The sequence below is a fragment of the Cimex lectularius genome, unplaced genomic scaffold, assembly GCF_000648675.2.
Source record: "Cimex lectularius strain Harlan isolate CLEC.00 unplaced genomic scaffold, Clec_2.1 scaffold290, whole genome shotgun sequence".
Classification (NCBI taxonomy): Eukaryota; Metazoa; Arthropoda; class Insecta; order Hemiptera; family Cimicidae; genus Cimex; species Cimex lectularius.
In genome coordinates, this window is record NW_019394207.1 from 264,984 (window position 1) to 287,990 (window position 23,007).

Below are 23,007 nucleotides of genomic sequence, written 5' to 3' on the forward strand. Positions count from 1 at the left end.
GGGACTGAGTGGACAATATCTCTTTTCGGAGTTGTTGGATGGATGATATGAAAGGAAGTGTTTCCGTAGATTACGACGTTCCCAATCTCAGCGCGTTTCGTCTCTTTTCTCAATCTCCAGAGATTTTTTTCACGACCGAACCTCTGGAGATTTATTTTATTTTCCACTAGAGAAGAAAAAATGGGCAAACCGAAAGCTGGGATTTGGAGGAATCTATTGAGAAGATTTTCTTTTTCTTACAAGCAAGGGTCCTACAAAAGGAGCCAAATTTTAGGATATTCCTTCTTTTTTTATATACATTTATTCTACATGCTTCATACAAAATATTACATGTAATAGAATAACCATAAATATAAAATATATAAAAGGTATATGTATATATTGGGATATAAGATTCATATTATGGCGAAAAGACAATTACTGAAACTGTTAAATAATAATAAATAACGTTAATAAGTAGAAACTAATTAAAAACTAAATAAACAAATAACTTAACATTTAACTAAATTACATTTAAAGATATTCCATTTAAATTATATTTAGTTATTCTCGGACGGTTTCAAGAAAAAATAGTTTTGAAATGTCAGTCAGTCTTTGCTCTGCATTTTGAGAAAGTCTTACGATGAAATTCAAGTTGAATTTAAAATTTCTTTTTTTCCTTTGTAAGTAATAGTTTCAATTTTTGACAGAACTAGTGTCGTACGAAGTAAATGTCCATCGGTCGATGAGTGTGCAGAAATCTTTAAAAGAATTCATTTAAAAAACCAAGGTCACCGATTCGGATAGACACTTGAGGGCGTTTTCACCGCCTATGTCCATATTCAGGCGCCAATTGCCCCCCTTTCGTGCCACATAACGTCAAGTTTCAAGGAATAAATCAGAAACTCCCGGTTTTTAAATACAATTATTGTTTGTATTCCTCCGGGCGGACGAGGCCAGGCGCCCCTCGTCTTGCCATCCACCTCAGAAGGAAGGCAGACAGTCCAAAGGATAAAAAGGGAAGGGGAGAGGATCTCAAGGTCTCCTGGCTATCTGTTGTTGCCTAGCAGACTCCGACGTACACAATAAGAAGAAAGCACTGCCCATGGGAAAATCAGACCCGACGAGAATACAACCCCCACGCAACCAACGTGGCCTTAGGATTATATACAAAAGTTTCCTGACCAGGCTCTTTCTTGGGAATGGAGCCAATTAAAAAAGACGGTCGGCTCACTATGCTCGCCTTTCCATTCTAATTACTCCATTCTTCAAATTTGGTTAATTTGAAATGTAAAAGTATCAAATTTACCTCCTCCATAAGTGCACAAGTACGTAACACCTGTGGACATAGAAATGAAAATCATTTGTAAGATTTAAAGAGAAACAAAAACTGATCCTTCTAGAGAATGGCTAGACGACCAAGATCGACAAACTGCAAGAAATAAAACCGTCGGTTGAATCGAGACCTTGTAAGAATCAGGAAAAAAGAAAGAAACACATTGACAAGTCTGCGGATAGGCCACACCAGGCTGATACATGCTCACCTCCTCGCCAAAGAAAGACCACCGAGTTTCTCTTTCTGCGGCGCACAAGTATCTGTCTTAAAGTACATATTAATAGAATGCGATGAATTAACCCCGCAAAGAATAAGATATTGCCTGCCTGCAGATTTTCGACAACTTCTAAGGCACAAGAGTGATAAAATTAATATTGGGCGTCGGTGGCAACAACGGTTTAGGCGTTGACACGGCGCTCATGACTGTCAGGTCCCGGGTTCGAATGCAACGACATATTTACAAATGGGCTGTTTTTCAAAAACAGCAAAAAAAAACCCAGATGGTTGATAAGTCCTCTTCGTTGGAAACCCTCGTAAAAAAAGAAGAAATTTGATACCTGAAGCGGATAAATGTATATATTATCGCATACAGTGAGCCCTTTCAATGAGTGCCTGCATTTATTAACCGTGAAAGTTACAGTATGTTTGGGTGTGTTGGTGATGAAGTATCGAATACCCACAAACACACCAAAAGTAGTATAGGTCGTTATTCTATAAAAATTATCACTTCTATGAACTAGCAATCCTGTTGATATCTTCTGTATTTGTATATTTAAAGAAAGGGATTTTGATTATTTATATTCAGTGTGTTTCTTCAATAAAGCCATTGATAAATTAATATTTTACTTCAAATAAAAAAACTCAGCCCGTAATTTTACCTTACAAATTTCATCTGAAATTCACAAGATCGTATGTGAATGTTATTTTTATTTTTCGAGAAGGGAAGTACTTGAGAGAGAGGGAGAGGGAGAGATGTAATTTGAACGGAACTTGCTGCACGTTTATAGAATTTATACGACGAATTCGTAATAGGAAAGATGTGCTATATAGGGCCATAGTTTAAATACTTTTTCTGTATATATTAACAACGATAAAGCCTTTTATCAAATGGCTGCGTAAAATTTGATACATGTATATCTTTATGTTAAGCGCGATTGGAAACTGATTTTTTATACAAAAAAAAAACCTACCTTGAATCAAAATATATTGTGGTGATGAATCAATCAATGAAGAATTATAATTTATAATTAACGTTGACGTTTTTATGTTCCTTGGCATTTGTCACGCTAGTTAAACCTAGTTAAAGAAATTTAAAAAAAAAAAAAAAAAAAAAAAAAAAAAACAATCAACGGATGTGAGATTTTTTAAATCTAATACTCTATATTTTTGTCTGCTCATAAAAAAACTTAAAAGTGTACAACGATTATCTATTGATTAAGTTTTCTTATGCTCTATTTGCCCTCTTTGTGCGTCCGGTATTAATTAGATTTCAAGTTTTGTAAAAATTTCCCCCCGGCATGACTAAATAATGATAAATATATATGGAAACAGATCTTTCAATTGAACCCCCCCCCCCACATAAAATAAAAATTCTATTTGGTACTAGCTAAAAGGTAAATTATTATGCCTAGTATTATTTACTGCAGGCATATTTTAATTTTGAAATAATGCTTGAAATGGATAAATTTAATACCTTTTTTACTTCATTTATTTTCATCTACAACTGTATATTTACTTTATACAACTCGGTGACAACAATGACCTGACCTTGGATAAATTTAATACTTTTTTTTTACATCCTTTATTTTCATCTACAACTGTATATGTATTTTATACTTATTATAACTCGGTGACATGTGTCCGTGGGCATTCGGACATAGGAATGAGAAAGTGGACATGTTAGCCGAAAAAAAAAGAGCCCATATAAATGCCCGATTGTAGCCTTGCATCTTGCCACAAAAAATCATACATCCAAAAATGGATCCTTAATGAGTCCAAAACCTGGTGGAACAATACACCAGGCACGCTAAGTTTTTCATGGAAGGGCCATCCGCAAGTCTTACAAAGGAACTACTGGAGGGTAACAGCAGCAGAACCAGGATTCTGGGTGCACATGCAGTGGATAGGTGTAGCAACACTGTTCAGATAGATATTGATTGCTAGGAAGAAGAGGAGACAGCAGAACACGTTCTATGTTTCTGTGAGGCAAGACCCAACACTAAGGAGCTGCTGACAAGGCTGTAAGGTTGATTAACGACCTAAAGCTGGTCAAGGAGTTAGTAAAATAGAGGAGCTCAACAGATCTACTCAGGTCGAGGTGCAGAGAACGCCTTGTTAATTTGTGAGTGTTACATTACTGGTGTTATAGAGAAAGTGTATGCCCTGTATTGGCAGGAATTCTGGAATGACATAAATTCTTCAAGAGGTCTCAGATCCATATTCTTTTCAATCGTCTACAGGATAATTGTGGTGAATGGAGTAATCACAATAGTGATTTACTGTGAAAACTTCTGCAATAGGTTTTGATGGATGAAAAAATGTTAGGCATGTGTAGATCTCTGTGAAGTTTGTAGTTGTTTTGGATTGTTGATTGTTATGAAGGGGCAGAAACAATAAGTGGTAAAATCTTTGATTGAAAACTTTATAATATTTGAATATTATAAAGGTATGTGGGAAGTTGTGTATTATTGGTAATTTTGATCGTCGTTTCAGTGAGCAGTGAATCGTTTGTTGTCTTTTTTTTTAATCGTGTGTGTGAATTCCAAGTTAGACTTCTGTCAAATGTATGCTCTAAATAAGTCAAAATTTGTCAGATTGAGGAACGGGTTCGTCATATAAGCATATACTTGTTGTATATACGACAACTCAGAGTCAGTTAAGGTGTGTATAGTTAGGTATGGTTAAGATGATAACTTTGAGGGGTTACATTTTCCAAAGATTGCTCTATTTTCCAATTGTTGACATGTGGTTTTGTAACATAAGGGGAGCCTGTGTAGAAGAGAGGGACTTGTTAATTAGCGAGTCACCTACGTGGTCGTAAGTGCATTCTCATTAGGGTACAGAAGTAAACATTTTGTCTAGCAGCCGAATATTGACTCCTTGTGGCACACCTGCAAAATATTTATTTCATCTCAGAAGTCTCCCCTATTATTGCGAAAATTCTCACTCAAGTTATGTATGGAGGTATATCAGGCCTATCAGATAATAGGCCTGGGGTAATAATAGTTTTAATTTGTATAACAGTCCCTCATAATTTGTCAGAACCCTGATCAACATGACCAAGTGATTTTTTTTATTGTTTGTATTGTTGAGTTATGAGTCAGATTACGGAGTTATAGATTTAGGTAGCAGATATGAGGTATAGGTGCCTAAGTAAATCCGATATAAATTTACCGTGTTGAACATGTTAACCTTTGTTGTTTAGGTTATGTATGTTATAGAGTTATGTATACAGCTTGCAAAATACATATGTATTTTTTAACTTAGGTCATAAAGGATTTTCGTTAATTTATTTCTAATTATTAAGTAATGAATATATATGTTTAAATAAACGCCATCGCTCATCTTATTTTACAATAATAATAAAATGTCAATATTGCCTCCAGGTATGAATGATACGCTCGATGTTGACTTTAATGGTTGAAATAGTTTGGTTACACGTTGACTGAATGATTCGAGAGAAATAATTTTCGGTAGAGCCAAAAGGACAGGAAAACCAGATGCGTTGCTCGTGGAACGTTTGGGGGAGGGGCGAGGGACCCTTCCTTCTGCATCTCCACCCCTAGATTTTCAATGGCAGACACCCTCCTTGAACAGAACTTTCCCTCTCGTTCACTCACCCTTCTCGCGCTTACGCCGGCTGCTGGTGAGGGTTTATCCAAAACCCCATTCTCTACTTTAAAATAAATATAAAAAAAAGAAGGAAATTCCTCAAAATATCTACGGTCCAGGCTACATCGTTTTTCTTCGCCATCGCGAAGATACCTGTGTAATTTTCCTATATAAATTCCGGCCCGATGGTGGACGGTCGACTCCTAATGGTTGGGGTAAAGCGGGGGTTGTCGGAGAAACAGGGGTCGATAATATGCCTACCCTGTCTGTTTCATCCTTAAGCTCCAAAATGTTGATCCTTCTCAATATATTCCTCATCCTTCTAATTACATACTTTGTTGAAAATTTGTTTCCTTCCTCAAGAAATTTTTTATTTATCAGTTTTATTGCTCAACACAACAATGGTGGTTTTATTTATTTGTTTTAACTATATCCTTGCTCATTAGCTACGATTGTATCATCTTTGAGGCCTTTCTAAGTCCCTTGAAAGAAATGCTCCGCCAACACGAAAACCATTTAACAGAATAATTTTATTTATACAGGCAACTGGTTTATTTTAAAAAATTGATCTTGATCCAGCCAATGACGTTGTTAAAATTTCCTTTCTCACTTTTATAAAGTAAATACGTCATTTGTTTAATAATTATATTAATTTCTGTTGAAGTTAAAAGGGAAATTACCGACGTTCTTATCGTCTTTCTCGAAATTAATAAGATAAAATACTGTAGGAAAACTTTTGAACACTTTTCAACGGGATTTCTAAAACCGGCCACCCAATTGGTTATCCGTTCATAAATTCATTTGAGTTAAGGGCGTAGATAATCATCAAGGACTTATCTTTAAACTAACTTTAAACATACTACTTACAAGAATAAAGTGAGTTAACGATTAAATATAATCTTGTCATTTTTCAATCATAGGGCAACCAATATCGTCGAACCCAGTCGCCATGTTAAGTTTAAGTAATAAAGTTTTTTTTAAATATATTTCAAGCCTTCCTGGAAGTCTTTATTTCGCGCTTCTAATAAATATATTTTAACAGCAATAATTGAATAATATTTGGTAGGAAAATGCGAGAGGCTGTATGGCGGATAAAAGCGATGGCCGCAGGGGTGGCAGTATCCCCCAAAGACAAGTTCAAGGGTTGGGCGAAACGGCTTCTCTAAGCCGGACGAAAAGTTCTCAAATTTTAAGCTTAATGTTTTATTTTCAAGGAGTAATACCTCTTTTAAAGAGGGAACGGCTGTAATGTAGTCGTTAAACTAACTTTAGCGACTCAGGAAAAGAGAAGTATAAACACATTCGTACCCGTGGGCTTTAATTGAAACACCTCGTTTCGAAAATAGTCTTGACCACATGCATGGAATTGAATTACGGCCAGAACAAATTTTTCAACATGGTTTGGGGATTCGAAATGTTGAACATAGGTATCCACCCCAGCTGGCGTATTATTTATAAAATATTCCAAAACCGAATAGTGAACTGATGAACGTATTCAGACGAGAAAACTCAAAAAAACGATCAAACACCAATAATTTTCGTTTACCCTAATTTCCACAAACTTCAGATCATTTTTATAACTTTGCCTCTGTTAAATTCTTTTGAATTTTATGTTCATTAAAATAATGACCTGTTTAATTTTTTTAAATCAAGAATTACACGAAAAATATTGTTTATTAAGAAAGAAAATAAATTATGTAATAATGTAAAATAAATTATGTAATATTTCATGTTTTTTGTTTTTCATATCTGCCCCTGCTGGGTGAGGCCCAGAGGACAAACCTTGGGTCTTAGGTGACAAGCCTTGATTTGCTTTACGGCGTTTACTTCTTCTCATATTTCTTCCCGTAGACTTTCATTTTTTTAAATTTTTTTCGGTGAAGTTTACGTATTCTTTTCAAGTTTTTCTTGCCGCTTAAATTTAGGCTTTCCATGAACCCAGCTTGTAATCTACGAAGCTATCTGCCATCTCCTCACTGTCTCGCTCAATTTAAGTCTTTTTTTCATTGTTTTTAAAAGATAGAAGTGTTTTTAGTTGTTTACCTTTGCTCTTAAAATAATTAAAAAAATATTTTGAAAAATTGTGGTGTAAAAGCTCTTCTATCAAAATAGTCAATATCTCATACTTATGGGGACGTCGGTGGCCGCAACGGTTTAGGCGTTGACACGGCGCTCATGACTGTAAGGTGAAGGTCCCGGGTTCGAATCCAGCAGCCTTGCATTCGAACCCGACATACTTACAAATGGGCTTTTTTTCAAAAACACCAGCAACCTGAGGATTTGAATGACCTCTGTTGTTGCGAACCCTCTTAAAAAAATAAAATAAAAATTTCTCATAATTCTTCAAATAGTAAAATTACGTCTTAATAAAAAATTGTTGTGCAAAAGCTCCTCTATTAAAAAAAGTCAAGGTCTCAAAATTCTCATATAATTTAATTAGATCATCATAAAAAATCCTGTCCAAAAGCTCCTCTAGTCAATTCCTCATAAGTCAAATTACGTCTTCATAAAAAAAATTGAAAGCTCCTGTATCAAAAGAGTCAAGTCCTCAAAATTCCTCATATAGTCAAATTATGCCTTGATAATCGCAAATGTCGTTTTGAAAATTGTCAAATCGACCGAGTATGTATAAATACTTATAACCATGTAAATCTAATTCCATTGAAAAACAAACACTTCTTCCTCCTCACAGCCCTTCATAAAACCATCGGATCCACCTTTGTTTACAAAATTCACCTGTCCGATTTGAAAACGTCGGTGTCGTAAATAATGTTATCGACACGGCAGTCGAAGCGTATTTACACCACTTGTACTATGGACCTTGATGCAAAATAATATTCCCAGATGGAAAGCAAAATGTCCGGGGCACTAACCGATTCCTTACAATGAACGTGAAGCTATGACGCGTGAGTTTTTTCTATTTATTTTAATTTATACTAAATAGATTACTTAAAAGGTGCAGGACTAGAAGAACATATTAGAACACAATCGTTCTATAAGAACGAAAAGTGTAACTTATTATTTGTAACGATCGCTCGTTTGGAATCCAGTCAGAAAATCCTAGCGAAAAGATCGATGATCTGCACTGCAGTTGAATTTTTTTCCCCATTTATGAATTGCCCAGAGAAGAGTTCGGATTTAATCTTTTGTGATCTATTGCCCATTCATTAAATAATAAAAATTCATTGGAATAGGGAAACATCCTTAATTTTTATTCAACAACCAAACTCTCAATTGTTATGCTTCACGGATAACATAAGAAAATAGCTGTATAACAGTTTTATTGATTTTTAAAACTATTTATTATTTAAAAAACCTAAATGCCTTTTATTTATTAGTGGGAAATTAATTCATGATGATAGAACGAAGGGGGATACTGAGGAGGAAAGCCCCCCCCCAACGAGAAAACAGTTTTCTCATTTTCAAACGATTTCTCTCAAATTCCCGGAGTCTTTCAATGAATAAATGTTGAATTTTTTCTCTCGAGAAAAATAACGAAATTAAAAACGAGATGTCTTCTTTAAGTCGGACCAGATTAATGTTTTTCCCTGTATTTCTGGGGTGGGGGAAGTATCAAAATGATGAAAAAGGTGAACATTTACGGTTTAATCAATCAAAAATTTATTTTTAAATAATGATAAAGCCAGTTTTCAAGAAACTATCACCCTAATTTTCCTGATGACCCTTGAATCAACTTACTAGTGTCACCCTTGGATGTCTCTAAAATTATTCAACTTAAAAAATGTATTTGTATTTTGTTTTAAGATAAAAAAGAGTTATCTCTAAAACTTTTCATCTTAAAAAAATCTATTTGTATCTTCCTTTGAGAAAAAAAGAGGAAACGAGAGAGAAAGAAGGATCAATAATTATTGTCAGCTTAGTAGTAGTATTCTCCAGTTTTCTCTATAACTATTCAACTTAAAAAATTCTCTTTCAATTTGATTTTGAATAAAAAAACAGTTATGAATAGGGGAGATGAGAGAGAGAGAGAGAGAGAGAGAGAGAGAGAGAGAGAGAGAGAGATAGAAAGAGAATATAGAGTATTAACTTACTAGTGTCATCCCTGGTATTCTGTAAAACTACTTGCCAAGAAAAAAAATTATATTTTTATTTTCCTTTCGAATCAAAAAAGTTATGAAAAGCGGTGTTTGAGAGAGAGAAAGGGAGAGAGACAGCGTGAATATGTGTGTGAGTGAGATACAATCAACTTAACAGTGTGACTCCTGCTTTTCATGTAACCAAATAAATATTTAAAACATAAATTATAAATCATTTACATTTTTTGCTGAAACAAAGCATGATTTATAATACCGAAACACCGAAAAAAAATTAAATACCCAATTGGGAAGTTTTATATTAAAAGTACAACCAGACACAGCCTATTGATAGGACAATGACATTTTTTTCATATGGGTATTTCAATACTAAACCAGATTTACTACTAGTACTTTGGATGTTGATAAGCGAATAGTAAGAAGAGGAGTTTGTATTCCCCAAAGAGCTGATTATTGAACTTTCCCTAGTTCCTTAGCTCAGTTCAGTTGACTCGATCTTAACTTTAAGAAGTACTAATTTTTTTCCCCGTCTCTTCTTGGTACCATAGGTTATGTCTGAACTGAGCGGTTGCTTGGTATGCGAAGAAAATATAGATTCCTTCTCGTTGCATAACCTACAAATGAGGTGAGGTCATTATTGAATATTCCCATAGTAGGTGCTTTCTCCTCCGATATTTAACCCTATTACTGACTTTTACCCTGTTTAACTGTAGCATTGAGTTTGTCGGTTTTGATGAGGGCCCTTTTTATCATGAGTTGAGGTCCTTGAGTTAACTATATCCGACAGCTCTTAATTTGGTTTTTGTGAACCCGTTCTGAGATGGAGGAGTCCATCTTTTGATGTTGTTATCCGAAGAGGTTTTGCAGTTCCACTGACTAGTTTGTCTGCTTGTTCATTATACAGAATTGCTTTGTGCCATTGCCCAAGGTAATAATTCCATAGATTGATTTCCCAGATTTTGTAATGGGTGGAGGCCATTATTAAGTTTCATCTGCACTGTACGATAGATGACGGATTTAAAATCATTCTCAGTTTCTTTCTCGTGTTGCTCTTGTCCATAGTGACCACGCGATGCGAACTATTATTGACTTAAACTTCTTTTTCTGTATATAATTAGTCAGGTACTCGTTGTACAGCATGTTGGTGGGATTGATTTTCCACTGATGGTTGGCAAAACATTGTACTTGTATAAGAGTGAGGCAGTTGTTGGTTGGTGTGTGTGTGTGTGTCTGTGTGTGTGTGTGTGTGTGTGTGTGTGTGTGTGTGTGTGNTTCACTAAAGCTCTCCGTGGCCATTTCATTTGTTGCCGAGAATGAAATTGATTACACGACATTTGAAAAATGGCAAAAAGGAGGGAAAATTCGAAAGGTGGGGTTGAGATGGGAAGTTCGTGTCCGAGTGGATAGAGGTCACGATAGCTCAAGTGGTAGAGTAGCGGCGTATCCAGCCGAAGGTCGTGGGTTCGAATCCCCCTCGTAATACTAGCTTTTTTATTTCAACCAATACCTTCCATAAAGATTAATTAATTGAATCCCTCTCGTGACTCTGACTTTTTTATCTCAACTAAAAACCTTAATTAATTGAAAGATATTAACTACACAAAAACATTATTAACATGCGGACCACGAAAACTAGTGAATTTATATAGGCAGTTAAATCATCCGAGTAAAGCACAATTATTGACTTTTTATGTTGCTATCAAGAAGAAAGACTTTGTTAGCTAAGTAAAATCATAAATCGGATTACTTTTGGTTTGTGTGTGTGTGTGTGTGTGTGTGTGTGTGTGTGTGTGTGTGTGTGTGTGTGTGCGCGCGTGTGTGTGTGTGTGCGCGCGTGCGTGCGTGTGGTTCCTGTGTGCTCATGCTTATTGTATTTTTTCGCCCTCCCCCTCATAAACCTGTATAAATATTGTTCCGCCTTTATATTCCACCAGTGGGTGTTAATTTAAATAATAATAATAATGATTTTTAGTATTGGGTCGTTGAAGTGAGCTCAGTGACTGAGCCGCACTTGTGAATAAAGGATATAACTTGAACTAACGAAATTCCATTGGCCGCATTCGAACTTCCGACCTTGGTGGCAGAACTCCAAGGACTCGTGACTCCCGCCAAAATCCTCAATAGCGTTCTTAACCGATCGTCTTCGTGGAATTAATATATCCTTTATAATTTTATTATTAAATGGCGAAACAGGGTGGTTTTTAGATATTTTTAAAAAAAATCTTTCTATTCGGCCCGAGATGATGGCTTACCGAGGTGGGGAAGGTATCGTTAAACGTTTATTTAATTTAGAACTTATTCTCTCGAATTGTCAAATAATTATCTAGCTAATAAAAAGCTACCGTTCAGTATTAATTTCCATTGCAAACTCGAAAGTTTAAAAAGTTGTAGGAGACAATAAATAGTGCCATTTTCAAGCTAGAAATTTTATTTTTTCGCCATCTTCAGTCTGTGAAGTTTTTTTATATAACAATTTATAAAAGTAGTCCGTAAAAAATAAAAATTTCGCAAATATTACCTCGTCCCAAAACTGAATCGAAATGATGAAACACTTCTGGCAGACCCGGCATTGGGCAGGCCAAAATGTTAGCCAAATTACAGTTCGTCATCCCGCTGCCACAGGAGGAAATCTCACAATGTATAGATTATAGATATTAAAAAATCACAAATCCTCTTGTAATAGCTTTCATTAAAATACAAAGTATGGTTGAGTTGAAAATTTTGTATCACAAGCGGGACTCGATCTCACTACCTCGTGGAGGTCGGTACCCCAGCGCTTCTACCAATTGAGCTGTCGTTACAAATGTCAACCGTAACGATTTAAGTAATTACTTTTGTTAATTGGACCAACTAAAAACATATAAATTAATCTTGTAATAGTTTAATGTTTGAAACGGCAATCTCTGATCTGGCTTTATTGTCCGTCTGTTCGCGCTGCTTCTATTACTCTTTCGGCATTTCAAAGATTTACGATTGTTGCATTGCGTTGATAAATATTTTAGCTTAACAAGACTTTATTATTATAATTTTCATAACAGCTCGCGGTTCTCGTATACTAGCGAGAATGATTTTTCTTGTCACTATTATTACATTTCTGCTGTTTTCTTTTAGAACACTAATTTTTTTCTCCCTCATTTCGTGTTACAGAATATCCTGGAAATGCTTAGAAAACTATTTTCAGTCTGTTTAAACAGCCTGTAAAAACAACATTCAGATATCCCACGTGCCATTATTTTATAAACAATGTTTACTTTATTTCAGTATTCTAGGCAAATATAAACATTAAATTGTGTATTTATGGTTTAATTAATTGTCCAATGTTTGTGCTGTACATTGGTTAATTTAGTAAAAAATTTATTTTTTAATTATAAGTCCAGTTAGGATAAAGAAACCAAGTTCGATTTTTTATTTTGTTTTATTGATTTTTATTTTCACAATTTTTTTTTGTGAAATTAATTTTCACTTTTTAATTTTTATTTTTGTTTCAACTTGGTTTCAGGTCTGAAAATATTATACACCGGCATCTATTAAACGAAAAATACCCAGGCTGTCCACAGATTCATATTTATACAAACGTAATTATCAATTATTATTTTATTTTATGCAACTAATAACTAAAAATTTAATGGGGGAAAATTAGTTGGTTTAATGATTTACATTAACGGTCGGGGGGTTTGTGGATATTTTTTATGTCTGATTAGATTGTATTACAATTTTCAATGGTGTTGGTTTGTTTTCCTCACTATAAAAAGATCGCATGGTACTTCGCATGATCCTGTAAAGCTCTACACAATTTACTGTACTAATAATGTATTAAAAAAGAGGTTAATTTGAAAAAAAAAAAAAAAAAAAAAGATTTCTTCGTCAAGCTTTGTAGTAATATATTTACTTCATCAGGACTTTAAAAACTATTCTTGATAATTCACCTTATTACCATATCTTGAAATCCGATTTAACTTACCGCTGTTTCGCTGCTAATACAAGCCGGCGTCCTACGAGGCAGCATTCTTGGTCCCATCCTTTCTATCATTTATACTGCTGACCTACCTATCTATATACGCTAATACCATCATCACCACCTACACGTATGATAGCTTATTGAAGACTGGTTTAAAAAGTGGAGGACAAGACTGAATGAATAGAAAGGTATTCAGTGAGGTGTTAAAAGTTGAGGACAAGACTATGAATAAAAAGGTACTCAGTATACGTTCACACTGTAAGGAAAAAACCTACACTTGTACATAACCAACAAAGAGATACCGGTTTTCATTAAAGTCAAATACTCGAAACTACACCTAGACGTGGAATACTCACTTAGACTTAAGAAACAGCAATTTAACAGAAGACTTTGACAACTACGAATACGACTTCTATGACATAAACCCGTTTTAACCGTCAACATTAAACTAACCTTATACTTTACTGCGACCCCTCTGGACATACGTGGTGGAACTATGTGGTTCTGCCAAGCCATCCAACATCCAGCGCCTTCAATGCTTCCAATCAAAAGTACTCAAATAGTCAAAACTCGCCACTAACCTCACTATCCACAACGACCTCAACATTCCTTTTGTCACCGATCTGATTCGTTCCCGATTCCAAAACACCAACCTCTCGATACATCATAATCCTACTGCCCGAGCCCTCTCTAATCATTCCCCATCCATGTGTGCTGGACCGTGTGAAAATGAATTGTGATCACATTTGTAATACATATGTGTCCTAAACGTATAGGGTACAAATAAAAGAATTAATTTTTTTGTTTTAAATAATTCACAAGTATGACAAATAACTGCTTACAGTACTGAAACTTTGACTTCATAATGAATTTCTGAGTTGATGGAACGTTCTGTATCGGAAAAGTAAGCTTGAAGGGAATTATTCTTTTCAAATTGGCCTTATCCCTTACTTTTTAATTGAAAAAAAAAAAAAAAAAAAAAAAAATACAGCTAAAAATAGTTTAGGGGCCCGACAAACAGCTGAGGTCATCGCCGGCCCTCTGCGCGTTTGTACTTCTTCCATGCGTATTTTTCGACCAGCAGCTATTTGAGCTTCTTGATCTGTTACAGACTCTCTATTTTGGGAGAAATTTAAGTCGACATCCTAACGTGCAAGCCTCTCATTTGTAACCGCAGGTTGTCGAGTGCAAAATAGAGTATACATACACATAAACATCATCACCCAATGCGAATATAGAAATTGGGTCGCATTCACTCCCCCAGAGTACAATATATTCCTCGAGGTGCTAAAACTGTAATAATCCATATTGATTAACAATTATTTTAATTGAGATTATTAGGCTTTCATTTTTTATTATTATTTTAGTTTAATTGCGTTTTTGAAATAGAAATATTTTATTCTGTAATTAAGTGCGGTGTAAAAAAATTTCCATGGTAGGTAGGGTGTTCGACTAATCAGCAAAACATGAATATTGGACAATTATTCTTAGAAGTATATTCATTCCGAGACATAAAATATTCCCATGGCGCAGTTATGTCAATCAACAAGTGCTGCCTAGAGGGAAACTTGCTCGTGGTTGTTTTCGTAAAAAAATGCAGGGCTACATTTTAAATAGGCCATTATACAAACGTTTCATTTATTCATCGTAATAACGATTGTTATATTGTGCTAAAGGTTTTTTTTTTTAATTTCTTCTTATGATAGTTGTTTAAACGGAATTTCCATGTTTCGCCAAAATTGGTGCAGAATTGGTCTTTTTTTCTTCATTTAAAAAATGTTTTCAGTTCACCGCAGTGGATAAAGTAAATCGATGAGAGTTCGGTTAGGGATCTGTTCTCTTCTCCCCTCGGTCTATTTTCGTATCTCTTGTTTATGTAACTTTTGTGGACGGTTCACAGTCCTCTTCGTAGATAGTCTCGTAAACTAATTCCCGTAGGGAATTATTATTGCTTTTCAACGTCATCTGACCCTATTTTGCCCTTTGAACGGTGGAATTCACTCTGAATAACCAATTTGACACGGTTATGATAAACATACTGTTAATGAGATTCGAAGGTTCTTAAAATAGAAAACTATGCATAGATTTTTTTTTCTTGTTTAAATTTGCAAAATCCCGCTTTGTTCAAGGGGAAATATCTTGTTTACTTACCTTTCAATTAATTATCTTCTTAACTTACCTTCCACAAAAGAGCCCTTATCCCAGGAAAAAAGAACCAGTAAACAACATTTGATTTACCAAAGAATATCTCTTCAAAACGATCTTCTAGAACATTTTTATTAAGCAAGACCGTTCATATTTCCAGCAAAATCTTTCAAATATGTATTTAAAAGTCCATCTTTGAAATTTAACTAAAACGAGAAGAGAAAATATTCATAAATAAAGTCTTAATCGATTATTTAAAAAAATTAAAAAAAAAAAAAGATTCCCTGCATTGACAACTACCTATCTCCTTTTATCCATTTGTTAAAAAACCTAAGGATGGATCGGCCTTGATAAATTCCTGGAAACCCCACATTTCCCAAATCTTGTATAAATAAATACCTAGGGATAATCTTGGATAAGAAATTAACCTGGAACTCTCACCTGCAAAACAATATAACAAAAAAATAATATATCACTTATGACCAAAAGGACTAAAGGCAAATCTTGGTGACTAAAACCGAAAATGACCCATTGGCTATGTACGGTAGTAGTAAGACCCATATTAACAATATGGCTCACTATTAAAGTAGACCAAAGCTCAACAAAACAAGCTAAGCTACCCACACATTTGGCAGCATACAAAGACTGGCAAACTTATGTATCACAGGGGCAACAAAAACAACCATGTAAATTACATTAAAAAAGTCTCTAATAAAGCTACTTTCATTTGAAATATGTATACAAGGAGAATTGAGGAAAAGCTCATTTAGACTCCAGAAACAATCAAATTGGGTGCAAACTCAACACTTTGGGGTCACAACAAGCAATCAAACTCATTAGGGAAGTTACACCTCGGTCTTTAAATTTAAGATACATGCCATAATGATGTGTTTCTGTGCCCCAGAAAATGTTAGAAGCGATCACTGGCAAAAGAAATCCTTGTAAGATCGAATAACCAAGCAGCTAAAAAAAATAACTCAAAGAAGTGTTTGGACTATTTACCGGTCGCTGGCGTCTTGAGAAAACTCTACCCAACAAGGGCATATTCAGTGTGGACCTCATTTGTAGATTATTTAATGAAGACGAAGAAACAGCCATTTACCTTCGAATGCGAAGCAATCGCTTAATGGAGACATAACCTGGGATCCAAAGAAAACCCAAGGAAAGGAAATGTAGCATCGACAGTCGTCCTTAAAAGAAGGATCGAATGGACAGACTGAACTAAAGAACTAGGAAAGTACAATAACCCAGATGCATTGCTTGGGGAACATAATAAACCCCCACTTCCTACTGTCCTTTCATCGTTATCATCCCAAATCTCCCGTCGCTGCTTCTCCACCCTCCGTCAATTATGGCCATTTGGTCTACGGTGTACACCCCAGCGAACTTATTAACTCAAGAGAATGACGAACTGTTTCTTCGGTTCATATTTAGCTCTCCAGAGAGATCTCATGTGTCTAATATATATGGTGGTTTGAAATGACTGTACAATCGCAGGCTTTATTTTCTTGGCTCTTTCCTCTATCAAACAGTGTCTTCCTATATTTATAAACTGTTAAATTTAAGTCATATATACTCGTCCCCGCCCTTTGATCTCTATATCCCTCGTACAAATCCACCGCTAATCGACCTTCCTACAATCTCTATAAGCTCACTCCATTCACCATGCCATCAACTCTTATAAGACCTTAAAAACGAGAAGAGAAAGAAAATATTCATAAGTAAAGTAAACAATTAATTTAAAAAAATCTGTGGACAATCAACACAGTAACCATGTTTTATTTAACCACGTTTTGCTTCAGTTGACCTATCCATAGGTTAATACGGAAATCCAATAGCAGGTTACAATCTGCTTTCCCTGGGATTTGTGTACAGGCTGACAAATTCACAAAGGGTGGATTTACGATTATCCACCCGTTCGGCCTCTTCGATGGACGAGCCAACGCGGGTTTTATTATTTTAATCGTTTCCGTCCCCACATTTGTTCTCCGGGGAGGGGGGTTATTTTAAAAAATGTAAAAAAAATAAAAATTGACCTTATAATGTTAATTTAATTTTCTGAACCATAATAAAATCGACTACAACTGCATAGTTCATACGGCTGGTGAAAAAATAAGCTAGATTTTTTTTTCATATTTTCCCTCTGTAAATATTAGGAAAGATCGACTTTTTAATCGGTTCATTTCGTGTCTGGGACTTGTTTAAATCTAAATCCCAACAATTAAACCGATCACAATAAGCCGCTTCCAAAAAGAAGAACAATTAATGTGAAATTATTCAAGTAAAAACAAATCACTTTTTGAAGGAGTGGAGTAATAAAAAGGAAAACTCTTTGTTGATGATTTTATCAATATGATAAGATGGTCAATTTTGTTGATGATTTTATCAATATGATAAGATGGTCAAGGATAAGGTAAAGGGGGCGTCGGTCGCCGCAACGGTTAGGCGTTGACACGGCGCTCATCACTGTAAGGTAGAGGTCCCGGGTTCGATTCCAACAACCCTGCACGCGAACCCGACATACTTACAAATACTTTTTTTTCCAGAAACAACATCCCGCGGGTTGATATGACGAAAAAGGAAACTGACTTTGAAACAATCAGCCTTGTAAATGATAGTCAATTTTCTTTCTATCCGGTTAGGGAATTTTTTTCGGCCGGATGGATGATCGTTCAGGAGGTTGTGGAGAGAGTCCTTGGAATAGCTGTTATTTCGCTCCTATTTACCAGTGTATCCATAATATTGTGGCCAGTTGGAGGCAGAGGAATAATTTAATTTTTTAATAATGGAATTTGAAAAAAAATAATTGGTTGTAGTTCTTTATTTTGTTTATTAATGATCCGTAGGTTGTAATAAGGAATCTTGGAAATCTGATGTATATAAATTTCACATGTATTTTTCTTTCTGTTCGAATTTCGTCCCTTGTGCCCTTTTTCACTTCTTATGGGGTATAACTTTCACGTTCCAGCTTGAAGCACGATTACGTTCGATTTTAACGACCCAAAGGCGATTCTTACTATTATTGTAACCGACCCTCTTATCTTGTTCTCCTTTATTTCTTCGGATTAATTATTAAACCGCATTTCCCATATCCTTATTTTGCCAGAGGAAGCTCAATTTATTTTTTATTTTCCACCCCGTTCTTTTATAATAGAAATAAAATTCTATTTGTCTAGGGCCGTTTTGGAGATGTTATTGGGTTGTCCGGAAAATAATGCAGGATTTTGGTATTAAACAAAAAAAAAGAAACTAGTTACTTTAAAGCAATGTTCTTTAATCAAAATAATTTCCCATACTCTCAATACATTTCTCCCAACGTGTTGGTAACTTATTAATTCCGTCTGAGTAGAATTCAGAATTTTTAGAATTGATAAAGTCAATAAATGCATTTTCCAGTTCCGTTTGATTTTTGAATATTATGTGTTGTAAGTAGTGGTCCAGGTGTCTAAAAAAATGGTAGTCAGTAGGCGAGAGGTCCGGAGAGTAGGGTGGGTGAGGCAAAGTTTCATAGCCAAGCTCCAATAATTTTTGTGACGTTACACGTGACACATGTGGTCGAGCGTTGTCATGCAACAAAATGGGCCCTTTCCGATTGACCAAAGAGGGCTTCATTACTGCCAATTTCTGATGCATGGTATTAATTTGGTTACAGTATGATTCAGCATTGATGGTTTCGCCAGGATTTAAGAAGCTGTAGTGTATTAAACCAAATGAAGCCCACCATACCGTAACCATTACCTTTTTTTGATGAGTTGGGGGCTTTGGAAAATGTATTGGAGCTTCTCCTTTGTCGAGCCACTGTCCAGAATCCACTTTTCGTCACATGTAACAATTCTGGCCAGAAATGGGTCATTTTTGTTTCGACAAAGAAGTGATGCACAAACATCAAAGCGCTGATTTTTTTGGCGATCGTTTAATGAGTGTGGAACCCAATTTTCGAGTTTTTTCACTTTTCCAATCGCCTTGAGGTGGTCAGCGACGGTCGTTTTACTGACTTTGAGTTGCTCTGCAAGTTCTCGAACAGTTGTTTTGGGGTTTTCTTCCACCACTGATCGCAGAACATCATCATTAAGAGAGGAAGGCCTTCCACGACCTTCTTCATCTTCAAGGCTGAAATCTCCCTCCCGAAATTTTTTAAACCACCTTTGCACAGTGCACTCATTAACACAACCCTCGCCCCAGACTTGGTTAATGTTTCTAGCCGTTTGGGCTCCGCTTCGGCCGAGTTTAAACTCGTAAAAGAAAATCGTACGAAATTCTCGCTTTGACATTATAAGGATGACTGAATTATTTCCAAGTAGCGGAATGCTACAGAGGTAAACAAACAATATCATTTGGAAGAGGATTAATAAGTGTTGACATTCATACAAATGAGTAATCCTGTAAACGTAAACAGAATATTTTATATAGATTTTTTTTAATGAAAACTTAAAATCCTGCATTATTTTCCGGACAACCCAATATTTGGTGAGATAGGTCAAATGCATTTGGAAAAGACACGATACAGAATTAATACAAATTCTTAAACAAAGAATAGGAAAACATCAAAACAATCAAACAAACAAAAGGAAAAATTGAACAAAGGAGACACGCTACAATGCAGTTACGGAAATGCCAAGCCGCTGATGTGGGGGTTATATATGATGTTACTGTAATACTGTTTCTAATTCACGATTAAGAAGGTTCATATACCTTCCAAGATCCTCGATACGTCCTACGTGTTCTTAATTACAACGGATGAATTTCATTGTCGGTTAACTAGACAAAAATATTACGTCAGCAAAATAAATAGCGATAGTGGATGGACTTTTTCAAAACAGAGTATGTACCAGTTCCTTCCAAGAAATCCAGAAATATCGCCTTAGTTAATTTGCGCGTAAATGCTTCAATTTACCGAGGGTAATTGTGTTTTTTCAAACCACAATTTCTAACTATAAAACAATTTTTAAAGGACATTTACCACTTCCTCTCAAGAGATCCAGAAATATCTCCTTAGATAACTGATAGATTATTCTCAACTTTAGATAACTTGATCATAACGTAATTTTTAGTATTATTTAGTAGTATTTTTTCAGACGAGGGTATATTTATTCCACATTTTCTGTCAATAAAACGATATTTAAATTTCCTTTCACCTATATCATCGAATTGTTTTTACTGATCCCATTGGTATTGTTCGGTCATCAACATGGGATTTAAGAACGATCGGTTGTATTCCTGGCAGTTGGCTTGGGATTCGTTCCTTTACAATTAAGTCGGGTTCACCTCTTAGAAGGAGTGAGTACGAAGTTAAAACGGGAGGGATAAAACCCCATCACACCACACATTGCCTCTCCCTTACAATTTCCAACCCTCCGCATCGAGCCCGGCCTTTGTGCTCGCCTCTTAACCTCCCCCTCATAGTTAATTACGGAGAAAAGCCAGCGGGGCCGTGGAGTAAACAAACTTAATCAATCACAAATTTATTAAATGGTGGCTCCCTTTTCAACACGTTAGATGTTGAGATCTTGAAAAGTGTAGAAAAAGGCGAAACTGTGCTGTCGACGTTTACTTGTCAACGTGTTTTACAGGGTAGTCGGAAGGAGCGCCTGCTGACATCACAGGGTAGTCGGAAGGAGCGCCTGCTGACATCAGTTGCTTATTGTTGCTTCTACTGTTTGCCATATTCAGTGAGCGGATTAAGGAATTTTCAATATAGAAACCAGAAAGAAACTTATCAACAAAAATCTCACGTTTGTTGATAGGACTCGGTTCTATTCGGGAAAAAATAACTACAAAGTAATGTCTGTCTTACAGGAGAGCTTAACGTCCAATTACATTTTTGTAACTATTTTCAATTAAGAAACCGTGACCTACGCCGGGATTCGCACCCATGACCACAAGCGTGGCAGATACAAGTCGGCCACCAAAACCACTCGGTAACCGCTGCCCCCGGTAAAAATAACTATTTCTTGTGCATCTTTTTGGGCACTTTTTAAAGAACATAACAAACTCCAAAAATTAATAATTCTGGGTCGAAAGGTTTTTTTAATTTTCAGCAACAAACACCACACGTTGGTCTTCCTCTGCAAGATCGATATAATTTCATGCCGTCGCAAACATCCTGTTTCTGGATGCACAATGCAATTAATCGCGGGGAGCTAGCTATAAACCTTTAAAAATAATTAATGGTCTATGCAAGCGTTCCCTCCGAAATTCAACGATGATTGGTTAAAGCTCATTTTTCAATTTCTAGTGATAGAAGTGAATAACAACTAATAGTTTTTCTTACATTTACTTTTTTCTTTTGTAATTCATATTGTTACATTTATTTTATCTTAAATTGACCTGCAGTGTTGATTTTCTGTATAACATAACTTAGTCCAGTAGGAATACACTTGCTCTCAAAAGGTTGTTTCAGGTTTCGGAAATCCTTTTGAGACCCGGTAGGAGGAAAAGGTGAACCCGGGGTGTAATATTGCACGGCTCTTATTTTCCTGCCTTTTTGCAAATCGGCTTTGTCTCGACGAGGGCTCAAACCTTTGTTTCCTATCAATTTGTATTCATTTTTTCCCGGATTATATTAAAAGAAAGAATTCCGATGTTCTGAAATGACCCCAGGAACATTGCTTTTTGCCCCAAACGAATCCCAAGAAATTAACTTTAATGTTAACATGATGTTTAAATTTTTCTATTTAAATTTTTACTTCAGGGCAGTTTACTCGGACCATTCCTGTGCCTCTTCTACACCTCACACATCTCAACCACACCCTCTACCATCCTAGCATCGTTTGCATACGACACAGTCGTGTTTCCCTCTGATCCCGATCCTGCAAGTGCCTGGGAGGAGCTGCAGGCACAGGTCCAACGAATAGCCGACTGGAGGGAGCTAACATTGGAGGAAAAAAATAAACTAAAACAAATGCCCGCACCAATGTTAGTTACATTTACCCTCCGAAGCAAAACCCCTCACATAATATTACTTAACAACATAGTTATCCCTCAAACCGACTGCTTAAGTCACCTTGGGTTCTATCTTCGCTCACGTTTAACCTGGATCCGACGCGGACAAATAAAAAGCCCGGAACTGAACAAACGCTTCGGACTTCTGTATAAACTCGGACACAAATCTAACATGTCGACAAAAAAAAAAAAAAAAAACTGACACTACTCAAACCGGACCATATGAATTAGAACTACGGGCACCGCCAAACCTTCCAACATCCAAATAAGTCAGTCTATCCAATCCAAAGTCCTCCGAATCATAGTCAATACCACCCTCCACAATGACCTCAAAAACCCTTTGTAAGTTAATCACCATCAAATTTTCTAAGTTCACAATAAACTCTACACTCACCCAAATCCATGTCCAACATAATCCATCCTTATCAGTCAAACGATCAAAACTAAAACTAAGATGCCCCCCTCCCAGGACCTCCTCCCCGAGGACCAGCCGTTGAGTAAATTGGGATAATAAAAATGGTTTCCGTCCCCCTTCAAGGCATAGTGTATTGTAAATAGGTATAAAATAAAATTTAAAAAAATTAAATTTTTGAAACAAATGTTCTTCTGAACTGTCTGCCCCTAAAACATGCCAAACAACACCGTTAATCATTTTAAAAAAATAACGTTAATTAAAAACCAAAATAACGGTTCTCTGTACAATTGTATCGTATATTTATTAGAATCTTTCATTCTTGGTTTTCATTTCAAAAATCTGAGCT

At 35.8% G+C, this 23,007-nt stretch overlaps 1 protein-coding gene across 4 annotated transcripts in view; it reads left to right on the forward strand.

Moving 5' to 3' along the window:
* LOC106668557 (brain tumor protein-like) overlaps nucleotides 1-23,007 on the forward strand; it is a 67,025-nt gene that overhangs the window by 25,575 nt on the left and 18,443 nt on the right. Inside the window, exons 1-2 of one of the 4 annotated variants that reach the window (XM_014397423.2) lie at nucleotides 7,927-8,052; nucleotides 12,701-12,776. The exons of 1 other annotated variant lie outside the window; for it this stretch is intronic. The gene's annotated coding sequence lies outside the window, so the exon portion shown is untranslated. Of the gene's footprint in view, nucleotides 1-7,909; nucleotides 8,053-12,700; nucleotides 12,777-23,007 lie in introns of those variants that run through there. 2 more of the 4 variants (XM_014397424.2, XM_014397426.2) reach the window with 2 other exon arrangements.